The sequence below is a fragment of the Dromaius novaehollandiae genome, chromosome 1 (genome assembly GCF_036370855.1).
Source record: "Dromaius novaehollandiae isolate bDroNov1 chromosome 1, bDroNov1.hap1, whole genome shotgun sequence".
Taxonomy (NCBI): Eukaryota; Metazoa; Chordata; class Aves; order Casuariiformes; family Dromaiidae; genus Dromaius; species Dromaius novaehollandiae.
In genome coordinates, this window is record NC_088098.1 from 6,472,804 (window position 1) to 6,498,102 (window position 25,299).

At 38.9% G+C, this 25,299-nt stretch overlaps 1 long non-coding RNA gene across 1 annotated transcript; it reads right to left on the bottom strand.

Moving 5' to 3' along the window:
- Positions 1–342: 342 nt before the first annotated feature.
- On the bottom strand, positions 343–6,695 carry LOC135328129 (uncharacterized). The gene is made up of 3 exons (XR_010388871.1): positions 6,546–6,695; positions 5,761–5,944; positions 343–629 (listed from the first exon to the last, which is right to left on the bottom strand). It is a non-coding gene; the product is annotated as an uncharacterized LOC135328129 (long non-coding RNA).
- Between the last annotated feature and the right edge of the window lie 18,604 nt (positions 6,696–25,299).

The window sequence follows — 25,299 nt, forward strand, 5'->3', positions numbered from 1 at the left end:
AAACTTGTTGAGCTGTGGTAAACTGAACATATGTCTGAGCTTTTTGTGTGATTATATTATATCTACCATTGCTGATTGATTACAACTAGGCAGTTTTCCATTCTGCTACCATTTCCATTCTGTTTCCATTTGTCATGTGCTGCAGTTTGCATTCATTTTTCTGCTAGTTTTCTCTCAGCTCGCTTTTCTTCATTCAAGGGTCCACTCTATACTTTTTCAAAATTTCTGTAGTTTGAAACTGTGTGTTAGACCCAAAAAAGTCAATATTTTACACAGCTAAATTGGAAAAGTTCACAGAATAAGGAAAATATTAAATAAAGCAGAAAAAAATCAACATATGGATGCCATCAATGCAGAAGGAAAATATTTAATCGTAGTGTAGAAATTCCCACTCAGAAGAGATACAAAGAAGCAGTGTTTGTTTATCTCATATTGCTGCCACTGCAAAGGACCATCATGACCAGTAAAGTAAACCCAGTAGGTATAAGATTGTTTCAGAAAAGGAAAACAAAACAAACAAACAAAAAGAAACCCCCAGTCTTCATTGTGACCAAATCTTTAACCTGGGAAGAACTTCTGAAGATGACAGCTGGTCAGAAGGGAAGGTCAGATCAGACTAGAAGAGAGACCTGCAGCATAAAAGGCAACAATTAACTGTCATTAGCCATCTGACTAGCCATCATTAATCATATTCTCAGGAAGGACTGATGCAGTTACATCTCTGAGATCATCCCGTTGAGAAATACCCATATGAGATATTTCTTTCAAACAGAAGGTATAGACTCCATATTGAATTAACTACTGAAATATAAAGATCTCTGAAAAATCACAGTAGCTTGAAGCTTTGAGATATAACATTGGTTCTTTAAGACCAGACTTTCCTTAACCCTGGCAGACTTGCATGAAGGGATGAATCAGTGAGGAGCCCATGAAAATGGCAGCCTCTGCACTCCAGGGAGCAAAGAGCTTGCTTGAAATTTTTATTTAAAACTTGGAAAGAGAAATCGTCCAGAGAAAAACGGAAAATTTGCAACAGCCTTTGCAGCTGATAGTCAAAGAAGGAAAACAATCTTTGACTCTACTTCACCTGTGTGGATTAATTTACATTAAATTTAATTAGTTATCATATCAATCAAAAAAACCCTTTAACCAAAATATTCTACTGAGCAAAAGCACAGACTGCTGAAAGATTATGCAGAAACTAATTCCTGACTGGCTTCAGAACTTGGAAATGTTTAGGTATTTGTGCTGAGACACTGGATTTTATAACTCTATGGCTTGTGGGTTCTTCGTTCCATCCCTTTGCCCTCTGAAACACATCCAGGCCTGAGGCTGTTTTGATAATGAAGGATCAACAGGAGAAGAAACATGGTAATCTGTGGCTAGTGAATCACAGCCCATGCTACAAATCCTCATCTCTGTGCTGAGTGTCAGTTGCTGAGACGTCAGAAGGTTGGTGGAAGGCGAAATTTTGGTCTTTTCCATGTGCTTTAGCACTTGTAGCCCAAATATTTAAGACTCTGTACTTCTATTACAGCATTTTCATTTTACAACATGTTACTTTTTTGTTCTTTAGCTGTGAAAGAGAAGGAAATTAACAGAACGTTTTAAAGCTGGGTATGTGTGTTAGATAAATAGACTGGGAATATACATGTAATTTCCAGCATTTTTTGCATGTCTTCATAACCTTTTTCCAATGTTAAGTCACAGCTTTAGGTCAGCCACTGATCTAATTATTTCCCAGTATCTTCAGAAAATTTGTCACTCTTATTTTTTAATGAAAATCAAATAAAACGCCCACATTCTTAGTCACTTAAGAAGTAGAAGCTGTTCCCTGTAAGTACACAAATACCACAGACTTTAATATCGTGGCAAAAATTAAAAACCGTGTTAAGCTCTTAACGAACAAAAGTAAATGGAGTCTAATCATTAGTCTAATTAATACGTCATTGGATTCGTGCCTTGATGACCATATTCTGCCTTTTCTTTAATTGCAGTTTTAAAAATGTGGGACAGTAAGGGACTACAAAGGTCATCAATTACACTTTCCTGCAATAACAAGCAGCCAAGGAGAGATGTTAAGTCCAAAGTGATTCATAGCATATGCACACTGTCCCATCCCACTGCTATCCTATCATCCACAAATCTTTCTTTTCATGATGTAAATTCTTGCTGAGTAAGGACGAGTCTGAAACCACTTATGGGTGGTCCTGAAGATCAGGCCTTAAATAAAAACTAATACTTTCTAATCCAGAGTATGTGTCAGTTAAAGGATAATGTACTTTAGCCATTAGTACTAAAAGACCATAGCACTGAGGAATGATTTTATTAAATTTGAGCAGATGTTGTTAGAATCTTTTTGTACTCTAAACTGTCATTGTACACAAAAGCTGCAAGTAAACAAACCAGCAAATCCAAATAGTACATAGAATGATTGAGTATTGATTTATCTTATTTGACAAGAATAAGATATAAATGGTTTATGAATATATCTAAAATAGCACACCAATTTATATTGTATTAATTCTGTCAAATGCAAAGAAATTTAGAACCTACTTTATTGCTAATTAATATTTCTGCTGCTACAGCACAAGTAAGTGATTAGGAGGACATCTCTCCTAACTAGGCTCTGTGCCTAAGAGAAGCCTTGCAATCCAAGTAGTCAGTAAGTTAGTATTAGGTTACACAAATACTAATGATTATACATGCTTTCTTTGACTTCTGTTAATGAGCTGTATGAAATTGTAATTTAATTCTCCTTCCCTGAAGTTTGTGTCGCTCCATTTAACTCCATGTTTGCCAAAGTTTCAAAGTAATGAAGTATAGAAATCTTAATTCTATACCAATAATGTAAAAATGCAGTTTCTGAGAATTTTTTTTCATTACCTTGAAGATGAAGTTCTATTCTTATAGAAATAGCAACTTCCTTTCCTGGAAATATGCTCGAATCTCTACTTGAGTAGTTCTAAGACTTTCTGAAATTCACTGTGGCTGCTTTGGCATGCTGATTTAAATAAATGCCAATCACTGTTTGAGGAAGTTTATTTTACGTACTTCCTTTCTGTCAGCTGGAAGTCAAGAAAGCCAACATTTCTTTGAAAAATGAGATTTAGAAGCTGTTAAAGTTTAAATGGTTCTGAGTTCATATTCTTTTACTATTTCAGACAATAATGTCAATGATTAAACAACCACGTTAAAACTGCATTAATTTTAATATATGAAACAGGGTAAAAGTTTCAATTGAAAATTTTATTCCATTTTTTAGAGTAAAATGTACTGATAATGACAAAATATTTTCTTTCAACTTCATACTTTTTTAAACACATCTATAATTAAAACACATAGGCTATTTCCCCATATGTATTTTTATCAGACTAACTACTAAGCTTAACTTGTTTACCAAAACAAGTTTTGACAACTGTTCCACAGACTGATGTAAATAACTTCTTCCAAAATAATTAGGGAGAAATACAAAAAATACAAAAATACAAAAAAGATACATCCCTTTAGAAAATCCTTCAAGATTTTGAAAGTATTTCTGACTTTCTGATAAGCTGTAACCATGTTCTTCTTTATAATGACAAAATGACATTATTAAACCTCCCTTTAAAGAGATTAAAAAGTACATTTAAACATTAAGATAAAATTTGGTATACATAATTGAAACTCAATATGCATATTGATCACTGATCAAATTACTGGAAGGGCTTATTTGTCTTTGTTAATTCTCCTGCCGATGGATCATTGATCTTTTACCTGTTATATGGTTGTTAACCTCTTTGCAATGTAGAGGTAAACTTTCTTTTTTAATTTTAATTTGATAAAATTTTACATATAATTATCCGGAGATGATAGGTTATATTGGGACTCTGGGTTCAAAATTCTTAAATGAAAAGTGCATTCCCAAAGATATTTGTCAACAAATAGCTTTCAAGTGCATTTCAAATTTCCGAGGGTCTGGTTCCAAGTGAGTTCTTCTGCTGTTAAGATACAGCCCTAATCCCACCGTGGAGTTGTGGGGCTCTTTTTCCCTGCTTGCAGTACTATGTCTGTGGCCTGAAATATTTCCTCCCTTGTTCGCTGTCAGACATGAGCCTGTGTTTTGCAGAGGCAGAACAGGTGGGGTTTTTTTTACCAGTTTTTACTACAAATAGGCACAGGGCACAGATAAGATTAGGTCACTGAGTGCCATTTTAGAGGGGTAGGTCTCTCATATCTTGCCAGTTAGACAGTAACATCTTTGCTACCTTGTGGTTCATAAAGATGAGATGAGGGAAATCTCAGCACTATTGGAAGAAGTAAGACAAACACTGGAAGAGGAGGAAAGCCTGGTTCAGCCAACCAGCAGTAGCTCTGGCTAGCAGCTACTAAATGTATAGAGAATTCATATATGCATATAAGTATATATATATATACATATATATGAACCCTGTTGGTGAGTGTTTCAAATTAACTGCCACAGTTCATCAGATAGAAATTCCTTCCCTCAGGTGCTATTTTCCGTGTAAAAAGTCTTTCAGAGCAGCAATAAAGCCACAGAGCTGGCAGGTGGTTTTGGTTTTGTTTTCTTGTTTTGGTTTTTCATCATCTTGAGGTTATACTTGTAAAAATCAGCTAGTAAAGCAGAAGTGATTGTTCACATCCCAAAGTCAGAGTTAAACATGATGGAGCTGATTTGTAGATTCAGACTGAAATGAGATCGTGGACTGCCATAGATCCTGCTTGCAGGGCTACACAGAAAGCTACTGCTCCTAGTCACACAGCTAATCGGCCTCTAGAGACAGTAAGGGTTGTGGATAATATCAGCTTTTCTGAGGAAGCACTTATGGGATATTCCCTCTGTACCTCAGCAAGGAAGGGAAGAGGAGCATCCTACCTTTCCTCTTTATCCCCCAGGGAAGGGAGCCTTTTAAATGAAATCAGAGTATTCAGCACCAGGCACATATCTGAGGAAGGTGAACATGTTCATATAGTAAGACCAATACCCAAACCAGGCTGTGACTTCCTGAGGGACAGTCTTATCTTTTCTGATAGGCTTCCATAATCCCTCACACAGAACATTTATTTCTCTGATCCACCTTGCAGAAATTTGCAAGGAAAACAAAATCAATGAAGAATCAAATAAGGCTGTAATTATGGTACAACTCTGTCAGAAAAAGATATCCAAGACATTTGGGCATGCAGGAGTAACAAGGTATTTAACTGCATATTACTTTGCAGAGAAGCATCAGGCAAGACGTCATGACTGAAGTGAAGACTCCTGAGTGGATAAAGCAAGGTAATGTTTCTTTTAATATTCTTACGGCTGAAGTTCAGTGAACTGGAAGTGAAATGCAATGTGTAATGTGTTTATGCTATTGCTTAGACTCATGCAAGAAAGAGTCTCACACAGAAACAGAAAACACTGGAAGAGGATTGTGGTTCATGCTTCCCTTTCAAGGGAATTAACTAGCAAGCAAGCTAGCTACTTAAACTGTAGCATATAGTGCAGTGGACTGTGGCCCAGTAGTGCAGCTTAACAGATACCTACCTAGAAAGTGTTCTAACAGGAAAATTAATAGTTGGAGAAAATTATCAAGTGCTTTGAAGAGTTAAGAATGAAGGGTGGTTCTTCTTGCCTCTCTAAAAGTCATGTTCTAGTTTAAATAATATCTTATCATCTACGTTAGGAAGGAGGATAAACTATTATAATAAGTCTGTTGGCTTGATAATCTATGTTTGTGGAAATAAAGTACAGAGTTTAATGATGCATACATTCACCTCATTTCCATGACACTTAAAAGCCTTTGATCTATAAGTTCATCCATTGATGCAATGAAAAGGCCTTAGTTGCTGAATATGTGCAGCTTGAATTCCTCTTTTGTTGTTCATTAAAAATTCTTTTCCTTCCACCATCCAACCTCTTCCCTTGATTCTGATTGACTCCTGCACCGCTGTAAAAATGCTAACAGAAAATACGTCATTGTGTGGGTAATATTTCATAATCCATTGAAAGCTTTTTATAAGAGGCATGTTTTTTGCAGTTCAGTTTTTACTTCACATGAAATGAAATCTACACTGTGAAGGCATAAGACTTCCCCTCCCCTCCCTTCCCCTCCCTTCCCCTCCCTTCCCCTCCCTTCCCTTCCCTTCCCCCCCCTTCTCCTCCCCTCCCTTCTCCCCTCCTCTCCTCTCCTCTCCTCTCCTCTCCTCTCCTCTCCTCTCCTCTCCTCTCCTCTCCTCTCCTCTCCTCTCCTCTCCTCTCCTCTCCTCTCCTCTCCTCTCCTCTCCTCTCCTCTCCTCTCCTCTCCTCTCCTCTCCTCTCTTCTCTTCTCTCTTCATTCTAACTGCTAAATTCTTTTCTCAAGATTGTCTCCAAACAACTGGGTATTAAACCAGTCAGAAAAAAAAGTTTAAAATCTACACTGTGAAGGCATAAGACAGAAGAATGATGGACCATTTCCCTTCAGAAAATCTATATTTAAAATTCTGTCTTTAAATGGCTGTTCACAGGTTTAATTTATCTGTTACTGAAAGAGAAGAAACATAAGCAAATTTGAATATACCTGATTGCCAAAGGCTCTGAGGTCTCTCTGTCCTGGACAATAGTAATCAGAAACACATGTAGGATGAAGGGCAATTTGTGATGAAATGTAAAAACAAGAAGCTGGAGAAGATCAGTCTTCATGTTTCACCTCAGTGGATGTGCGAAAGTCTCTTAAGCAGCTATCCTTAGTATAGTGTATCCTAAAATACCTTTTTTATGAGCAGAGCTATAATCCCACCTGTCTTTCTGTTTCATTGCTTTAAGATAGGCTAGAGGGGATGGTTTTGTGGAGTCAGACTCAAAGGATTTCCTGTATGAATCAGATTTCTGAGATTACTTTAGGCAAATCACTTTAGGGATAAATGGTAGGCAAGTATTAACTATCTTTTTTGTCAGTGAATGAAAGGTACATACCTGTTTTTTATATCTTTGCAAGTCACTCCCTATATCTCTCTATGCCTCTCTTAATTGTCTGCAATATGGAGCACCAATGTGTTGCAAATGTTTTATAAGGAGAATATAAGCACTCTATTTATACTGAACTCATTTATATCTTGCTAGGATGCTGGGAACATTATAAGGATCTAGATAAGTGATCTAGGTAGACACAAAGTACTAATCAAGGGACTATTGCATGGGAACTCAAACGTGACTCATTTTCTCATTGCCACTCTGCTGTTGCTTTCTTCTCCCTATCTATAGTAGGCATAATTTTATGACACAGTGGAATTTTCTGGGGAACCCCAGGCAGACAGTTCAGGCACCTCTGATGATTTGCAGCAGTCAGTTCCCTCATTCCCTGCAATGTCAAGCAGCACAGCAGCAGGTGATGAGCTGATTTCCTCATCTTACTACTCTATAGGCACTTTTCCTTGCACACAATGTTATTTTAAGAAAAATTCTGGCTATTTCAGATATTTCTCTCAACATTTGGTCATAGTTGTCTTGGGATGATAACCAGGCAGAAGTGTGAATCCTGTCTCCCATGACGATCCAGTCAGCAAAGGCCCAAATCACCCTGGAGTACTGCTGGTGCATATTAGCAGAAACAAAAGCTGTCCACAACAGCCTTGCACACCACAGAAATGACCCTTCAAATCCAAAATTCCCTCCCCTCCCCTCCCCTCCCTTCCCCTCCCCTCCCTTCCCTTCCCCTCCCTTCCCTTCCCCTCCCTTCCCTTCTCTTCCCCTCCCTTCCCTTCCCTCCCCTCCCCTCCCTTCCCTTCTCTTCCCCTCCCTTCCCTTCCCTCCCCTCCCCTCCCTTCCCCTTCCCTTCCCCTTCCCTTCCCCTTCCCTTCCCCTCCCTTCCCTTCCCTTCCCTTCCCTTCCCTTCCCTTCCCTTCCCTTCCCTTCCCTTCCCTTCCCTTCCCTTCCCTTCCCTTCCCTTCCCTTCCCTTCCCTTCCCCTCCCCTCCCTTCCCTTCCCTTCCCTTCCCTTCCCCTCCCTTCCCTTCTCTTCCCCTCCCTTCCCTTCCCTCCCCTCCCCTCCCTTCCCTTCTCTTCCCCTCCCTTCCCTTCCCTCCCCTCCCCTCCCTTCCCCTTCCCTTCCCCTCCCTTCCCCTCCCTTCCCTTCCCTTCCCTTCCCTTCCCTTCCCTTCCCTTCCCTTCCCTTCCCTTCCCTTCCCTTCCCTCTTCACTCTAACTGGTAAATTCTTTTCTCAAGATTGTCTCCAAACAACTGGGTATTAAACCAGTCAGAAAAAAAGTTTACATCACCAACCCGAAGTGCATAATGAAATCCAGTTTTCTCCTGAAACCACAGTGGAATACAAAACAGCTTTGGCACACTAATATTTGTTTAGTTCAGATCCTTTGTTTAACATAGGGCTGAGGCTTTAAACTCCATTTCTCTGTTTGGGGACACAACCCTGATCTTCTTGCCCACTAAAAATAATGTAACGACAAATAAAATCAAAGCAAACAGGCAGTTATGTCCACATAAGATTAGATGTAGCCTACATGAACTGTATAGAAGTATGTGTATAGTGTCAGGGCAGCCCACACCATTTATTTTTTCCTGCTTTCCCCAAGTATCATCTAGAAATAGAGAAATTCAAAGCATTGCAAATTAATAAAGATGCAGGGAACATACCTGGCAATAACATCTTCACAAATGTTCTTCGCAAGTGTGCCATTGCATGACATGCAAGTATGGTGTGTACAGCTGCACACATGAACAGATACATGTCATCACACATAATATGCAATCCAAACATATATATATATATATATGTATGTATCATTTATTATATCTCGCTAGTGTTCAATAAAATGGGCTGGCTAATTGAAATTTGAGCAAGTAGTTAGGATAGGGGTCAACAGCACTTTCCAGTTTCGCTGAAGAAGCTCTACCCAGTGAAACCCTTAAGTTTAGAAAAGGGTGACATTTTCTAAGGCAAGAAAGCGTTTAAGAATGCTTTCAATGTGCTTAATGTTCCCTTTCACCATCATTCTTTCCTGTTTCCTGATACTGATTTACATCTTTAGTGACCTCCATTTCGTGCAAGTTACCTGGTTCTTGCTGCAGTTACCACTCTACAGGAATTGTGTGTTGCACTTCACTGATGTTGGATCACTTTTCTAAATTATCTATTTGCTGCAACTTAATGTCCTACTGGGTAGAAGAGGATACATGTGAAATTTTCAGGATTCTACAAAGTTGTTGGATTCCTGTCACTCAGCATACTTGTCATGTTGATTTATCTGACACTTTATTTCAGAGGCAGTGTTTTATCTGCTTGCAAAATCTTTCCTCGCAAGGTAACTCAGCTTGATAGCTCAGAAAGCTCTAGCTGTTTGCACTAAAAAGGGCATGAGATGTTCCAACAAATCTTAGCATCACAGCAGGAAACGGTGAACTTCAAAACTTCTAGCATTTGGCTTTGATTGAGGTAGGAATCAAAAAGCTTGGCTAGATATCTGAACTACCCTGACATCTTGAGTTAGAGATGTTAAGTTGGAAATCTCCATTTTCAAGCCTTCTCAAAACATTTTTATCCCTTTGCTTTGTTCTTGGCAGGAAATTGTAAAAGAACTAACTCTATTCATGCAAATGACAAGGCATCTGTCATTTCTTTGCTGCAAAGTATTGTTGAGGCCAAAATATTGCATGATTCAAACCAAGACTGGACATTTATATACAAAGCAAGAAAAATCAGAGTTCTCCTTTAAAAAAAAGTAACCCTAGTGTTCTGAAACGTATCAGAACTTTGTAAGAAAGATACTTTTTCAGCATTCATGACATAAATCATCCCCTTATAAGAAGTGATTAAGAAGAGTTCCCTGTGGAGCCTCCAGGTTATATTGTAATTGCTCTACTGCAATTTTCTATTTTTTTTTCTCTGAAGTTGTTTATAAAGGTGACTGTAGGGACAGTTTCACATCACCTTTAACATGTGAGTTACCCTAAGTAATGGGGAGAGGGAAGGGGAAGAAAATGGAAATGGTTAAGGAGAGAAGGACATGTCAGCTTTCCAGCTCATGGCAGATCCATCAAAAATCCAAGTGGACTTCCCTCAGGACAGTTCCCTCAAGACTCTGCCTTGGGTTTAGAAAAAGTTCAAATACAAAGTCATCTGGAAAAAAAATTTCAAGCTCAATGTACAGATATTTTTCAGTTAGCCTCCATCCAAAAAAAATAAAGATTTCTGACCACCATGATTCTGGGCTATCAAGTCTAGTTCTTTGCTTTGTCAGGGCACCGTACAAGCATTTTTTCTTAGTTTCTTTAAATTGAGTTGCACAATCATTCATATATTGATCTGAATAAATATATGACAATGGAAAGAAAACTTCAGAAAAGCTTGTGAAATTTAAATTCTAAAATTTATTATTTACAGGTCTCCAGATCTGTGATAATGAAGTCAACAAGATTTGGATTATCAGCTTTTAAACTTTTAAAATTCACAGGCAATGCAGAGAGGAGAGGGTGGCAAATAAGGGAGGTCAGAATTGTTAGTTTTTCCTGTCTCTAACCTGAGCCAACAAAGAAACTTCTTTTGATGGTGAAGGATTAGAATCTCTCTATGCATTTTTGGTGTCAATTCAGGCCTAGATGATCATTTTAGTCTCCATCTTGTGTTGAGATAGAATTGAACTGCAAGACTGCGTAGAGGTTCACTGGAAAAGACTGTTTCTTACAACCAGGTTGCACCTGAAGCTGCAGAGAGCACAGTGTTTTTAACAGGTCAGACAATTCCCTGTGTGTACCACCTCTTCGGAAAGCTGCAAGCAGAAAGCTACCCATTGGTCCTTCTTTCTCCTTTTGGTGCAGTTCCCTCCTCTGGAGGCATCACAGAAGTATGGGTCTCTGTCCTTTATGGGGACATATGGACACTTTACACTGTTTACCTAAAAGAAAGACAGTGAATATAAGAAATGCAAACATTCCTGTTCTAAAAAAGAGACTTGAACAGGAAACTGTTCATAGGTTCTGCAGAAATGAGGACTGTGGAAATGTCTGGATAGAGAAATAGCAGACAAAAGTGTCCTTACACAGTATTCATTTTCCTCCTAGGCATTTTCTTTCACTTTTCTTTCTTCTCCTTTTTTGATTGTTAGCTCCACAATAAAAGCTCTGGTTAATTTAAACAAGTAATTGGATTAAATTAAGGGCACAAAGATGTGGGATGAATATCCAGAAAAGCTTCTGCCAGCAAGCTGAATGATCATCAAAGTCTCCCAAGGGAAGCTGTTGCTCTGCTACTTGGGACTCTTAAATTAAAAGGTACTCTGGGGAGCAATTCTGGGAGATGGTCTGGATAAACTACTAGGACTTTCCCATCATTATAGCCTGGAAAGTCAGTCATTATCACTGAGGGTAGGAACACGGCTCATTAAAGTTTATATGGAAAGCTGAAATACTTACCTATGTGACATGAAAGTTGATGCAACAGAAAATAATATAAACACTTCCAGACACTGAGAGAGTCTCAACTATCCTTTAAAGAGTGGTGGGAGAATGATGCAATATGAAGTTTTGCTCTTTTCACTGACCCGTGCTGTACCTGCACACCTCATGTACAGTTTGACCTGAGGGTTTAAGTAACTACATTCCATTCACCTTAGTGAGCACAAAGGGCTGCATGTCCGTAGCATTCTATATATTACTATATTTCCATACTCCTTAAAAAGATAAACATATTTTACATCAGAGATTTATAGCCAGCTCAGCAGGCAGTATGAAACATTTCAAATTTATGGTAAGAAAAAAAAAAGCTGTTATGAAAGCAGGTCAGCAGTGGTCATTTATATTTTTAAATTTGCGTGAAACTTATGAGATTAATAGCATCTGATGCCAGCTGGCAATGAAAGCAGTAGGGTCCACTTCCAAGACAGAAGTCCCTTGTTTTGGCCACTTTTAAATGCTCTACAGTATTTATGGACTGACAATGGTGGTTAAGGCATTGGTCTAGCATTCAGGATCATCTGCTTCCTCACAGCTTTCATAAGGGTCATTGATCCATAAAGATATTTAGGAGCATCACTTCCATAATTTCAGACAGAAGTAGCTGGCTAGCACTTCGAAGGATCAAATATGAGCTTCTTTGTGTCCTAATTCTATATGTACAAAATGTGCATAATAGTATTTCCTACACCATAGGATATAAATACATCAAAATTAAGATGTTCCAGCACTGTGTCAGTAGAGCCATGAGGTCTCTGAAATAGTTAGGTTGTTTAGCATACATTGACACTAACCCAACAGAGATTCTGTTTCAATGACTTGAATTCTGCTTTTGAATTATGATAACAGACTCATTTAACTCAAGGAGAATTTTACTTTGACTGTCATGTACTTATCATACTACAGAAATATTAACCAAGGTGTAAAGAAGATTTAAAAGCAGAAAATATTTCATTTTGCATGAATAATTTAAAATTAAAAGAATGATTAAAATATCATACATTAATGAGTTAGTCATCTCCGAATTCAGCACTAATTTATAATTATAGCTTCCTGCCACTACAAATTCTTCAGAGTCCAGGTAGCATTTATAAATTACATAAAATCTACTTCTGATTTGATTAAAATTTCATTTTCCACCTTAATTATATCAGACAGGGTTAATCTGACAGTTAGAAACCCCTATGTGCAGTAATTTGATGTAGGGGATTTAATTAGAGTTAGTGGATGGTGTCTTAATTGTTTAAATAAGATTTTACGCAAGTTGGTAATTCTTGGATTGATTACTGCCAGAAGTTATATGCCATTCGTGTTGCAATCAACAAAGAAGGGCACAGTACTAGTTTTGGACCAAATTCTCACAGAAAACTAGAGTAACCTGAAGATCTATCCAGTGTATGTTCAATACAGACACATAAATGATCCAGTTACAAAAGGATTTCCTAACCAGTAGGACTCACTGAGGCAAGAGACAGGAGATTTGGTATATGACTGCTTCAACATTAGCATAAAGACTGGTACTGTCCCAGTATCCAGGGACAATTTAGGGCATAGTCTGCACTAGAGACTGTTTCCTATAAGCAGTGTGGACAAAGCTACCATACTATTTGGGGCAGAATCATCATCTATGGCTGCAAGGATGCATGGATGCAACCTGTGTGGCACCGCTGCTCTCGGAGCCAGACAACGGTCCCTGGTCCATTTTATTCACTGCCTTGGATGTATGCTCTAGCTCTACTATCTGTCTCTTGTCTTTTCTTCCTCTAAACTGGGAAAAGTGCTGAGGACAGTAAGAGCATGCTGCTGAGCAAGCCCAGCTCTAGCGAGGTCTTGGTAAGGGAGGAGGGAAAGCTAGTAGTGCATGCAGCCCTAATGTCATTGCTACTTCATGGCCCTTCTGGTAGAGCAGGACCATAACTCAATTCTGATGGCAGCACACTGCAAACCTGCAGAAGTCTTGCCCTGCCACAGCTCCTCAAAATGCGTGTAGAGTTTTGCTGTACCTCCACTCTTAGTCACTCCCATACTCCCAAACAGCTCTCCAGTATCCCAGCAGCTGTTCCCTCAGCGGAGAGGAGATGTCACATTCACTATCCATATATATATATGTGTACCTGGAGAAGTACATGTGTGTGTATATATATATGGAGAGATATATAAACAATTTTCAAAGTGATTTGTGCTTCTGTAGGGTGAAAGGAGTTCAATAAAAATAAAGTATTATGTTTTGATGTGATTCTCATAAGATGTATCTTCCAGGAATGATGTCACTTTGTTAGGTGGAAGATCTTGGCTGACCTGGTAGTGCCATTTCTGGAAATCCAAAAGTGAGTAGAAGTTGCAAGACCACACATAATGCAACAGTATTCAATAACATTGTGATAAAGTAGACAGGGTAAGCATAATTCCAGCCTACCTCCTGCCAAAAATTAAGTCATACTGATGTTAGGTAAGATACATTTTTTTAAAAAACTCACTGCTGTATTTGATTATTTCAACACTTTATCTTTGTATAATTTGTATGTGTGCCTTTGTGGTAGGCTTAGTTCTTGTGAAATGTGCTGTAATGATCACACCGGGCAGTACCACATCCAAACAGTCCCGAGTTTAGTCTTCTGATCTACAAACAAGCAAAGATTGCAGTTCATAATGTTTAGGAGCAGAGTTCTGTGCTATGTTGTTGTCTTTGTACGGTATTTAGGATCTACACCCCTGAATAAGACTCTCAGGTGTACATGGAGTACAAACAATGGATAATAGTAATAATGTTGGAACAGCCACGATATACCTGTTCCTCTTGCTGACAGTGACCACTGCTAGATGTTTTTGCTGATGCTATGCAAGAAGCTATGCAGTGAATAATATTTAATAATCTGACTATGAAGACAGTTTCTTCCTGATTTCCATTAATTTACGGAAGATTTAAAATGGTACCCCACTTCTTCACTTACTTAGCTTTCATATTATCTCTGCTAAATAAATAAATATTTGTATATGTTTTGACTTTATGACTTGGATTTGTTCCATCATAACTTAGGAAGAATAATGCAAATGCTAAGATTTTGGAGAGGTATCTAAGAGGTATTTGGCTCTAGCTTGAGGCCTTATTTTTATTAGAAAACATTTTTGCTCCTATTTGAAGAAGGGGGTTTTTTATTCCTATTTGCTTTGGAAGTTTTGTGTTGTTCTGTTAAACTGAAGGATAATGTCTTTTATTATTATTATTATTGTTATTCAAAATAACTTTATGAGAAATTCTCAGCATGAGGACAATCTTATTTACAATGCAATAAGGTTGCTGCTGGTTTGGAATCTTTAGCTTCTGCTTTTGTAAAGGCCTTCTTTTCCTTACAGGAATTTCCCTTATGTAGATATGGTCTGCTGCATATGAAGTAAAGGATCCTGAAGTACTCTTTCATTTATCTTTACTATCAGAGCCAGCTGTAAGAACAAGCAAAAAAAGTTATTTCCTAAAAAAACCCAGACCTTTGAGAGCTGCAGAAAAAGCCTATGGTTTCTGCTGAGCTGGAGTGATGGGTTGGGGTGGCAGAGTGTTCCTTCCCAGAAGCAGTCACAACCCCCGCACTAATCACTCCATTTCCCCATCCCCTTAGGGAAGCAGCTGCACCTACAAGCCTGGTTCCTCATGGCTTTCTGCAGGGCTCCCTGTTCACAGTCTGAGACTTTGTCCTCCTTGTACCATCCTGCAGGTGAAGTTGGAGCATTCACTTGCGCAGCTACTCATACCTTCTAACTTACAGCAGGCAGCATAGCTAGAAGTATGGTTATATATGTGGGTGCAGAGGCACCCAAAGTTCTCTCTGGCCAGCTGAGGCAGTTTCTGTCCAGATGTTGTTTATTGCTGCAATAAAACATTTGTGCTATCAAGCCTAGCTGAAGAGGTAGAGTGGCCCATAGGATCATGCTGATGCAGATGCTCAGCTTCTGTCTATGAGAGTGGTGTGAGATGGGCAGTGGCTCTCAGTGCTGCTTGGAACAGGACAGAGCAATGTGGGTAACATGCTGCTGCTAGCTCAGCACAGATCTCATGCTCACCAAGATGGAGTCAGAGAAGTGACAGTGAGGCAGTAAGGGTAAAATTTTGGACAGGGGACAAGAGATGAAAGGAAAGAGATCTTCCTTGACCTAAGGAAAAGCTGTGAAAGACTGTTCCACAGAAAGGAGGAGAGGGAAGGGAATCAAAACGTCCTTGTGAAGATTTACAGGCCTTCCTGCAGCTTTCTCGAGTTTATTAGCTTGAGCCCAGCAACAATAATGCCCTGTGGCTACCACACTAGGCTTGCTTTTTGCCTGAGCAGCAAAGGGCAGTGAAAAGATCCCTATCCTTGACTGATACATCACCATAAGCCGACCAGGAAAGGGCTACAGTCTACACGCCTGGAATATGGCTTATCTGGGGAGTTAAAGGAAGTGGGTGGCCGATTTCTGTGGGCTGTAAGAAACAAAAGAAAAAATGTCTGCCAAGCGATAGCATCATTTTGATAGAACAATAAAATGTCTTCTGAGGGTAGTGCCTGAAACAGCTTGGAGTGTGGTGCTGGTCCCTTTCTGAGTGAGTGTCCTTCCACTCAGCCAAGGCAAGGACTGCAAGTGGGACACAGAGGAGAGGTGAAGGCACGTGCAGAGAACAGACTCAAAGAAGATTTATGTCTAATAATGACAGAAACATCTTGATAAGGTCTGAACTCCAGTCATAAACAAATGGAAAACTCTGGTCACGTATTTGTTCCTCTGAATATTTCATATGCTTCAATGACCCGAATAGCTGGTATTTACACAGTAAAACTCAAACCTTTTAACATATTTAGGTTCTTTGAAGCTTTGAGTCCAAGTTATCATGTCTATTTTCAAGGGCAGGCAAAGCTTTCAAGAGAACCTGTGTATGCAAAAGCATACTTTTCAGGGGAATCAGTCTTGTACTTTAATCTCACTAAATCTACTACTTAGACTTCCCTCTCTTAGAGCAGCCAGAAAGGTCCAGGAATTTATCATTGAAACCTTCTCCACCTGATCAAACTACAGGAGACCTCTCCTTACTTTCTGTCCCGATCCAATATCGGGAGGGTTTCGTTACGATCCCAAGGACGAGATTAGGATGCTAAATCTGGTCAAATATTGTACAACCTTTTAACTTTATTCTCCACGAAGTGGGGAGAAAAGGTGGGGGAAAAGCGAAGGGGAGGCGAAGGGAAGAGGGGAACAGAACAAGGGTAAGGGGGAAAGATAGAGAAAGTTGGAAAAGGAGAGAGGAAGCTAGCTACCACCACTCCAAGGCCGATGATGTTCCGCTGACTCCGTTCGAATCACAGCTCAAGCTTGGTGCCTCCAACGAGGGATGAGGGACGAGGGACGAGGGACGAGAGAGAGAGAGAGAGAGAGAGAGAGAGAGGGCCAAACAAAGAAATCCCTCAGCAAGTATAGCTTTTTCAAATTAAGTTTCGCCCCCCCTCCACGTGGTAGTTCAGACCAATAATATTTGGGTCTGGGGTCTCCTGCTCCTTATTGGGTCTCCTCACTGTCCCTAGGTAGGCTGTTTACTGTTGCCGTTTCTGCTGACAGGTGTGTCTCCATTCTTGGGTCCTGCCATCATCTCTCAAGGTCCTGACAAAGAAGGTGGTAACTCCAGCAATTAGCACTGTTTCAGCAGTGCACAGGAATGCAAATTGCTGGTAACGCCCTTATCATTCCCGCCTGCACCAGCTCTGGGGCCCTTTCTCACTGAACTAGGGAGTGCGGCCTAAGGCTTCAGCAAATTTAGCCACTCATGCCAAGCAGGTTTTATAGAAGTTGTGCTAAAGACAGACAATAATTTACAGTCCAGATCCCAAAGTCTCTGCCCGATTGTGGTCTCGTTCAGTGCAGGCTCGGTGTGTCCTGGGTGGTCGCAGGGAGACCATCTCGGGGGTCGCAGCAGCCCAGTCCTGTTTCCGCCAGGGACAGATGGCTTGTTCGGGGTTGTGGCCTGCCTGCACCCCATGCACCAAGAAATGTTTAAGGCAAAAAATTCATTCATCTGTCCGCCACACTTTTTCTCCAGTCTTTCTTGCATACATGACCTGGTCTCCCATGCCATACTGTCTCCCATCTGTATCTCAGCCAAGAAAGTAACATGGGATTCCCACCCCTTCAGAATATCCTACCTAGGCATAGGGCCCCCACGCTGGGGACCAGACCTTGCAGGATATGGGAGCACTAGCAGCTGTGAGTTTTGCTCTTCTCTCTGCTCTGCCTCATTAACATTAGCATCCTAAGAAGACCAGATGACATCCCTGTGGAAATCCTATCTCCTGTTACTGGAACTTAGCATGGCAACATAGATGGTTGAAGACAACAGCAGGAGTATTGGCTTTTTGGTCATACGTTTGCTGTAACTCACCTCCTCTGAGGTCGGTAATCTGACATCACACATCTCGTTAGCTGCATGTTGACCCTGTATCATCAGCTTGACTACTTCAGCTTATGATATTTCTTATATTACTGGGTGATTTTAGTAGCCTTAATTTTATTGGTTAGGTTTTCAGACAGTGCTGAGAATTTGACTCCACTACACAGTGAAAATTGCTAAAAAATTGTCACTTGAAAATCTTCAAAATGAAAAGCAGGAAGGAAGAAACTGCCTCGAAAATCCAGAGTATCACAGTGACTAGAAATGAAATGAAATCAAGTTGTTGCTCCTGTGAGGCCAACAAAAAAAGTAGTTCATAGCAGACCTCCAGAGAGATTAATTATTGTTAGTGGGGGCAGCCTCTCTTGTGTGGATATAATTAGCCGGAGAAGGGGGAGTCTTCTCTCTGCCCGGAGAAGGGGGAGTCTTCTCATTGAAATGGCTCAACACAGACAGATCTGCACTGCTTGTGTGGTAGAGTGATAACTACATGTGGATTTAATCTTGCCACCAAGCTAATGTGCGTCTGTATCAGACGTTAACGTAATTTACCATATCAATTCAGGGAAGCAAGTTCCCCATGAAAACTTAATCTTCATCTCTATTCCTTTTTTTTCCCCCTGCCCCTTCAATGATTTTTATCTGCCTCAGATTTCAACACATCTGTCAAGCAGTCTGTAATGTTTCAGGTTTAATATCATTTTACCTTTCAAATATATCTACAGAGGAGTGATGTGTTGGGATTAGCTCACTAGGCTTGACTGATCTATGTGATAGTAGCTTTGCAAGCATCCACTTAACTGACAGCTATGCTAAATAATGAGGAAGGCAGTAAGTCTCTGTACCGATCCAGGCAGTTCTGCCTTAAGAAAAAGAAGCAGACTTTTGCCTGAAAACATGTTCTGATACAGTCTTCTTTCATCTTCTAAACTCCAAAATGGGGAGTATGCAGTAAAGTTAGAAGATTAGTTCCTTTTCCTGGCTCTTCCTGGCCTACTACATTGTATTATAGAGAAGTCACTTTACATCTGGGTTCTCATCTATAAATGATCTCACCCATTTGCCTGTTAAGTTCATAAGGGAAGGATCATATATGTCGCTGGGGTGCCCGGTGGCCTGGGGCCATGAGCTTCATTCAAAATTCTAGGCCTTGTGGTAGGTAACTCCAAAATTAAGTTATTAATGGCAAAGATACAAATGGACAGGAAGTAGAAAAAATATTTTTTTTTATTTATTTATTTATTTATTTTATTTGCAGATGGATTGTCTGATTTGTCTGATTTGGTGGAAGCAAGGAACATGGCTGAAAGATTTCCATAAAAAAAAAAAAAAAGAATCAAATCCAAAGCCTTTTAATAAAAAAAGGCTTGAAAAACTTCTTTTTTTTTTTTAATTGAATGAGTTATATTTATCCTTTGCTATATGCAGGAACTCAACTTTCCAACTGCCAAGAACACAGGATGGGATCATGCGGTTATTGGCTGGTCTGCCCTTCAGCACAACAAAGTAGTTATTGAAGCATTTACATTTGAAATGGTTCAGTGTATCCACATTCACCAACCCTGGTTAATGTAAATGGCTCAGCCTGCCCACACACACCACTCATAAAAAAGCCCAGACACAGTTCCTCCCTTTCTATACTGTGCTTGCATTTTTCAGGAGATGACTTTTTTTTAAAGGTTAGTAAGTAATAATATTCAAAAGAGGAGTGTTGTTCTGTTTCTCCTTAAGTGTTTTACATCCACAAAGAAATTGTGAAGATTGTAAGCAAAAGTCTAAATAGTTTCAAAAGGCATCCAATATACAGCAACGCATTCTTATTAATGTTTTTGCCCAGAGTTTAACAAGTGCTTAGACATTAGCTTAAGATTTGAGGTTTAGCTTTCTGCTTTGCTACAGAATTTTTTCTATGACCTTAGGCAAATCATTTGGCTGTGGTGAAAAAGGAACTAACAACAGTAGAGACAACACGATGCAGTAAGAATAATTATTTTGAAGACTGTGACATGTCTATCACATAAATAATGGTAGTTATATCAAGATATGGGATACCATACTGAAGACTGTGTGATACGAAAAAATAAATATTAAAGAAAGATTAATAGTGGGAAGGCATTTCAGAGTAATCTTAACAAAATTACTGGTAATTAAATATGTTGAATCTTTTAAGGTTAAGTGCACTCAAAACAGCTGAGTTCTTATTAAAGCTGCATTGCACATAATAGTTTAAATTTTTGCCTTTTCTATGTATTGAAACTGCTATTGAAGGGTAGGCACTGAGATAATGGCTGGCGAAAACTAGCTGATTTAGCATTGCTGATATTTCTATTTTTTTTCTATTTTTCTTTTTCTATTTTTTCTATTTCTTTTCTATTTTTCTTTCTTTTCTATTTCTTCTATTTCTTTTGAGTTAGTACGTCTTTCTGGTTACTGAAAAGACATAGGCACTTCTATGATACAATTGTTCTCATCCTATAGCATTTTTCTACATCTGCTAGGCCTTTTTCTCTCTACCATCTTTAAAGGAAGTTACCAGGCTCAGAGGAGTAACCTACATTTTAGATACCAGAAGTTAGATGAATTAAATCTCACTTAAAATGTTCTCTTTGCTCACAGATCAGGAGAGGACAACTGGAGAATATCAGCAGTAATAGCTTGTAGCTGTTCTGTGTGGAGTTGACAAAACCTACAGAGTTTATATACTTGTGCCAGTGAAGTCTGATTTAAAAGCCTTTCAGATGTTTTAACTGATGCTGATGGGATGTTCTGAACTGCAAGACTGTTACTAGAGAATAGCAGCAAATAAGTAGTTCTAAAAATGCTAGCTACTACATCTCACGTGTATCTCATTTCAACATTGCGTGACAAGTCAGTGTTGTAACTCTTGTAGCTTGTTTTATCGCATGTTATGATAATGCTTTGCGACAATGGATTCAGTTCACTAGCGCTGAGAATATACATCTTCCTATTTTTATCTGAAGCCTCATGTATTTGAAATCACTGTTGTATTAGAGAAAAAACTCCTAAGCAGCTGGAGTGGTCTCCTGGAGGGTCCCCTTTATGCACCTCCTCAACAGAACGTGCCTGCAGGCTCCAAGTAAAAGACTGCCAAGGTAAAGAGGCAAACCAACTCCATCTAGGCTTCCAACCATCACGACAGGTGAAAGGACTTCCTCTAACATGCCATGAGGCTTCCTTTCAGGCATGATCCAGATGTCCGGCCATCTGCAGCTATGGCAGCTGATCTACCAAGTGATCTTTTCATGTCATCACTCTGTTCTTTTTCTGGTCAAAATAGGTTAGACATTTGAAATAATGTATCTTTGCTAACCTAAACATCCTTATTTTGACTAAAATAAGGAATGCTGTGGAACAGATAAAAGACTGAAGAGATAAGCAAGTGGGAACAGGCTAAAAAGAATAATCTTTTCAGGCAGTGTGAGTGAAATTTGAAGAGAAGAAATGAGGAAGCTTTTACTAATAGTGACTTCCACAAAACTTTCTGCAACTCTATTCCATTCATTTTCAGTCAGATAAGGAAATCAGTGGTGGTTCTGGCAACATAAACTCTCAGAAGGATTGTTAATTGAAAAATGTCTAGAGGCTTAGTTCTATTCTCACTGGAATCAATATCAGACTGCTACAGGACTGCAGGGATATGTTAGGAAGGGATCATTATGCAGACAGCAATTTCATTATCATGTTCCCCCTTCAAAACACAACCTCTCTGTTTAGAGGAAGACCCTACTGAATGAAATGTGGCACAGTCTTCTGTAAATTCCAAATAACAAGGGGGTGATCAGACTCCTTCTTTGGTGACTCCATTTTGCTATGTATATTTTCAACCCTTTCTAGAACTATAAATAGACAGGAATTTTGTCTTGTCTTTAATTTAGCTAAAATCACCCCTTTAAGCTTTGAAAGACCTGTAAGGGGCTATACAAATGTAGAAACACAGGAAGAGTTCTTTGAAACATACACAAACAAAGAAATTTTGATTTCTAATAGAAGCCTATTCAATACCACATTCCTGATAAGGATGCTGATTTGGGTGCTGACATTTAAACTGAATTCCCTTTGACTACATTTGGTAGTAGTTTGTAGACTGTGTTCCTTTTTTAAGAACATATTGAGTGCGCCTTGATCAGTTCTGTGGTGCAATGAACAATACAACAATACAATAGCAATGATATTTACCTGTCATCCCATGGGAAGTTTTATGCGGCCCATTTTGTTTAAAAAGGCTATAAATAAATCTCTAAGAGTATCAGCCAGCATCCAGAATATGCCTGGGGACTGTGTCGTAACATTTTCCACAAACTTTTCAGTAGGTTAGTAGATATTTTCTGTTTAACAGAACACTGTTCCTCTGTCCTCAAAATTAATTTTGCTTTCACTAGCCTGAGATTTTGCTCTTCATTTCTTGTCAGACTAAAACTATGCTTTATTTCTTACGGTATGAGACACCGTCATTTGGAATGAGAACTGGATCAGCATTTTCTTATCCATGTCCAACTCCAAAATAAATCCTAGTTATAAAGTTCTATGTGTTCATATAGCTGTGACATTATTTCTTTAACCTAGGGGGAAAAAGCTTTCCGCAGGGCTTAAATATAGCATGTGACTCAGAATCAATTTGTGAAAGAGAAAAATATTGTCTGTTGCTCCTTGTATTGTTTCATTCTGGCTAAAGCCTATCAAGCAGTCAGTCACCTCTAGGCTGGCCATGCTCTGATTACCAGTCTCAATCCTGAGTCACTTCAATGTGGTTGAAAGCATAGATGCTATGTTTCAATGCAGGATATTTCTTTCCCTCTATCTGAATTGTAGAAACATTTGGTAACCCACAATGTGGCCATTCACTGGCCTGAAAGTTGATTCTGCTCTTACAGTGGCTCCTAGGCTTTAGGAGGGTCCCAGGAGTTGGCAAAACAAAAATTAGTCAACTACTCACGTTACATTTGGAAATCTAGTCCCAACATTTTTTAGAGGATGCTGCATATTTTGGGGGAAAACGCCTTGGTATACTGGAAATTAAGCTATTTTAAACTACTCCAGGCAATGTCAGTCTCTAAAAATGCTACAGTCAACATATGAAAACCAAGGTAATTTGTTCTGTATATAAATTCATGGCAGAGCTTCAGAGCAATTTGTAAGGGAAGTAAACATCTTCCTCTTTCATACACTATACATCAGCAGTCTTTTTAATTCACAAAGAGCTCTTTCACGCCTTCTGCCAGATATCCTTTTGCAAAATGTTTCTGAAAACATCTCCTTTCTTTTATCTCATAACTATACGGATAAATTTAATGCATGGAATAGCAGCTCTGCTTAATTTGTTTTCAGACATTTGTTTTGAGTCCCAACAGGTATACACTTCTTTTTGATGTGCTAACTGTTTTTTTGCAATTACTGGCATGAAATTTAATCAGTCCCTCCTAAGCAATATGTTTCCTACCAATTCCGACTGTTGCTTTGCATGTCAACTGAAGAGACATTTCATGGGAATGTCTGTTAATCACACTCCACTAAAAACCCAACACAAACTCCTGACAAAAAAATGTGCAAAGTTATATGCGATTTCTACCAAATCTACCTATTATGTTAACGGCTGAAATAATCTCTTAACTCTTACTCCTCGTTATGGTTAACGCTAGCTAAGTTTCCATCATATACTATATCCTGCACAAAAAGTGATGCATGATTGATATCACTGTTACTCAGAAACATCGTTGATGACTGAAGCGGTGCTTCTTCCAAGTGAGCGTTTCAGAACTGTGAAAAGACCCATCAAATTATATTGATTATTAGAAAGTAGAAATATAATGTGAAATTTCACAATCAAGTGTACATAAAATAAATAGGGAAGAAAGCATGAATGTGTCATATGTTGGAAATGTAACAAATAACATCAAGTTGAAAAATATGCACAAAACTTCCTAAAGCCTTTCTACTGAATTTTTCATATTTTTTGCTCAGCTTAGTGAAAAAGAAATGAGTAAATGGGGAAAACATATCCACAGCTATGACATTTCATAATATAGGACTATTTCCAGTGAAGAATTGTGCTGTTTTAGGAATTGTATTCAGTTCTTTTCTGCAACATTGTTCTGCAGCAAGATAACAACCATTAGAACAAGTGCTAAAATGGCAGGAGATTTTTTTTAAAGTGCACATTGTTTTCTTTCTTAAAATATCATCACAAAATAACAAAAGCAGAAAATAAGCACCTGTAATTTTAAAGAGAAAATGCTCATATTACCATTCTACTCTTTCTTTAAAAGTAGCATATTGGCTATACTTTACAAAAACTATAAATGATTTTTGGGGGTAAAGGTGGTGGTCTTTCAAAGGGCATGATTTTATCGGAAAAAACAGAGAGCTTCAATAAGATTTGAGGTTAGTCTTGAAAAGAAATAGATGTTGGATTACTAGTTACAGAAGATGACAGCTGATGCAGTCAGATACCCAATTTTCTATGATAGTACACCATGCAGTATTGACTTAACTACTCTTTATAATATTGTAACAATATCATACAAAATAAGGGGGATAGAGGGCCTTTTTCAGAATTATTTTTTCAATAATTTTGCCATAAATAAAATGATTGCTGCATCTGTTTAATATTGTCTTAAATAACAGGAGGCTGCTAAATAAAATCCATGAGATACGGCAAAAGTCTATTTTCTGAAGGAATACTTATGTGCATTTAGGAAATAAGAGAAATATATCAATTGGGGAACAGTCCTAGCCAGTTTTGATTAGGCTAAAACAACTTACTCTTCACATATCTCAAGCTGGAAACAAATGGGAGCTAAATCTGCCTTGGGTATGAAGAAGAAAGAAGAAAGCTTTAAAAGGCTGTCAGAGGATACCAGTGGAAAAACTGCGTTCACAGAGGGCAGGCTGAACATTTTGCTGGAGTCTCATAATCTGCTTCTCCCTTCCAGATGAAGGCAAATGTGGGTGGAACTGGAGGAGTATGAAACATTTAAGGTTTGAGTAAGCAGAAACTGATCTGTAGGTGTTTATTGTTCTTACCATCGCTCTGCCTGCTGCTCCTTTCGTGAATGTACACTAATTCTGAAAAGGCTTCTTTGAGTCACTTATGTAGCTAATATGTTTAAAGAATAAAGAGACTTATGTTAACTCCAGTGGGTAATAAGGACTGCTGCCCTGGGATCCACTCCAAGGGTAGATTGCAAAATTGCGAAGCTGCAATCACGCTAGGAGAGAAATGAAGGAAACCTGTCATGTCAGGGGGGCCATCAGGAGGATTAAATGGGATCTCCAGAAGAACTTTGTGAATGATTCACTTTTTGATTCATCAGGCTCAAACTCAGAAAGGAAAATACCTCAGTTTGGATTGGCCCCTGCCCAAGATATTTCCCTCCATTTTTTCACCAGAATGGAAAATAAGAAATATGATTTCAGGTTCAACAAAGCAAGTTACAGAAATTCC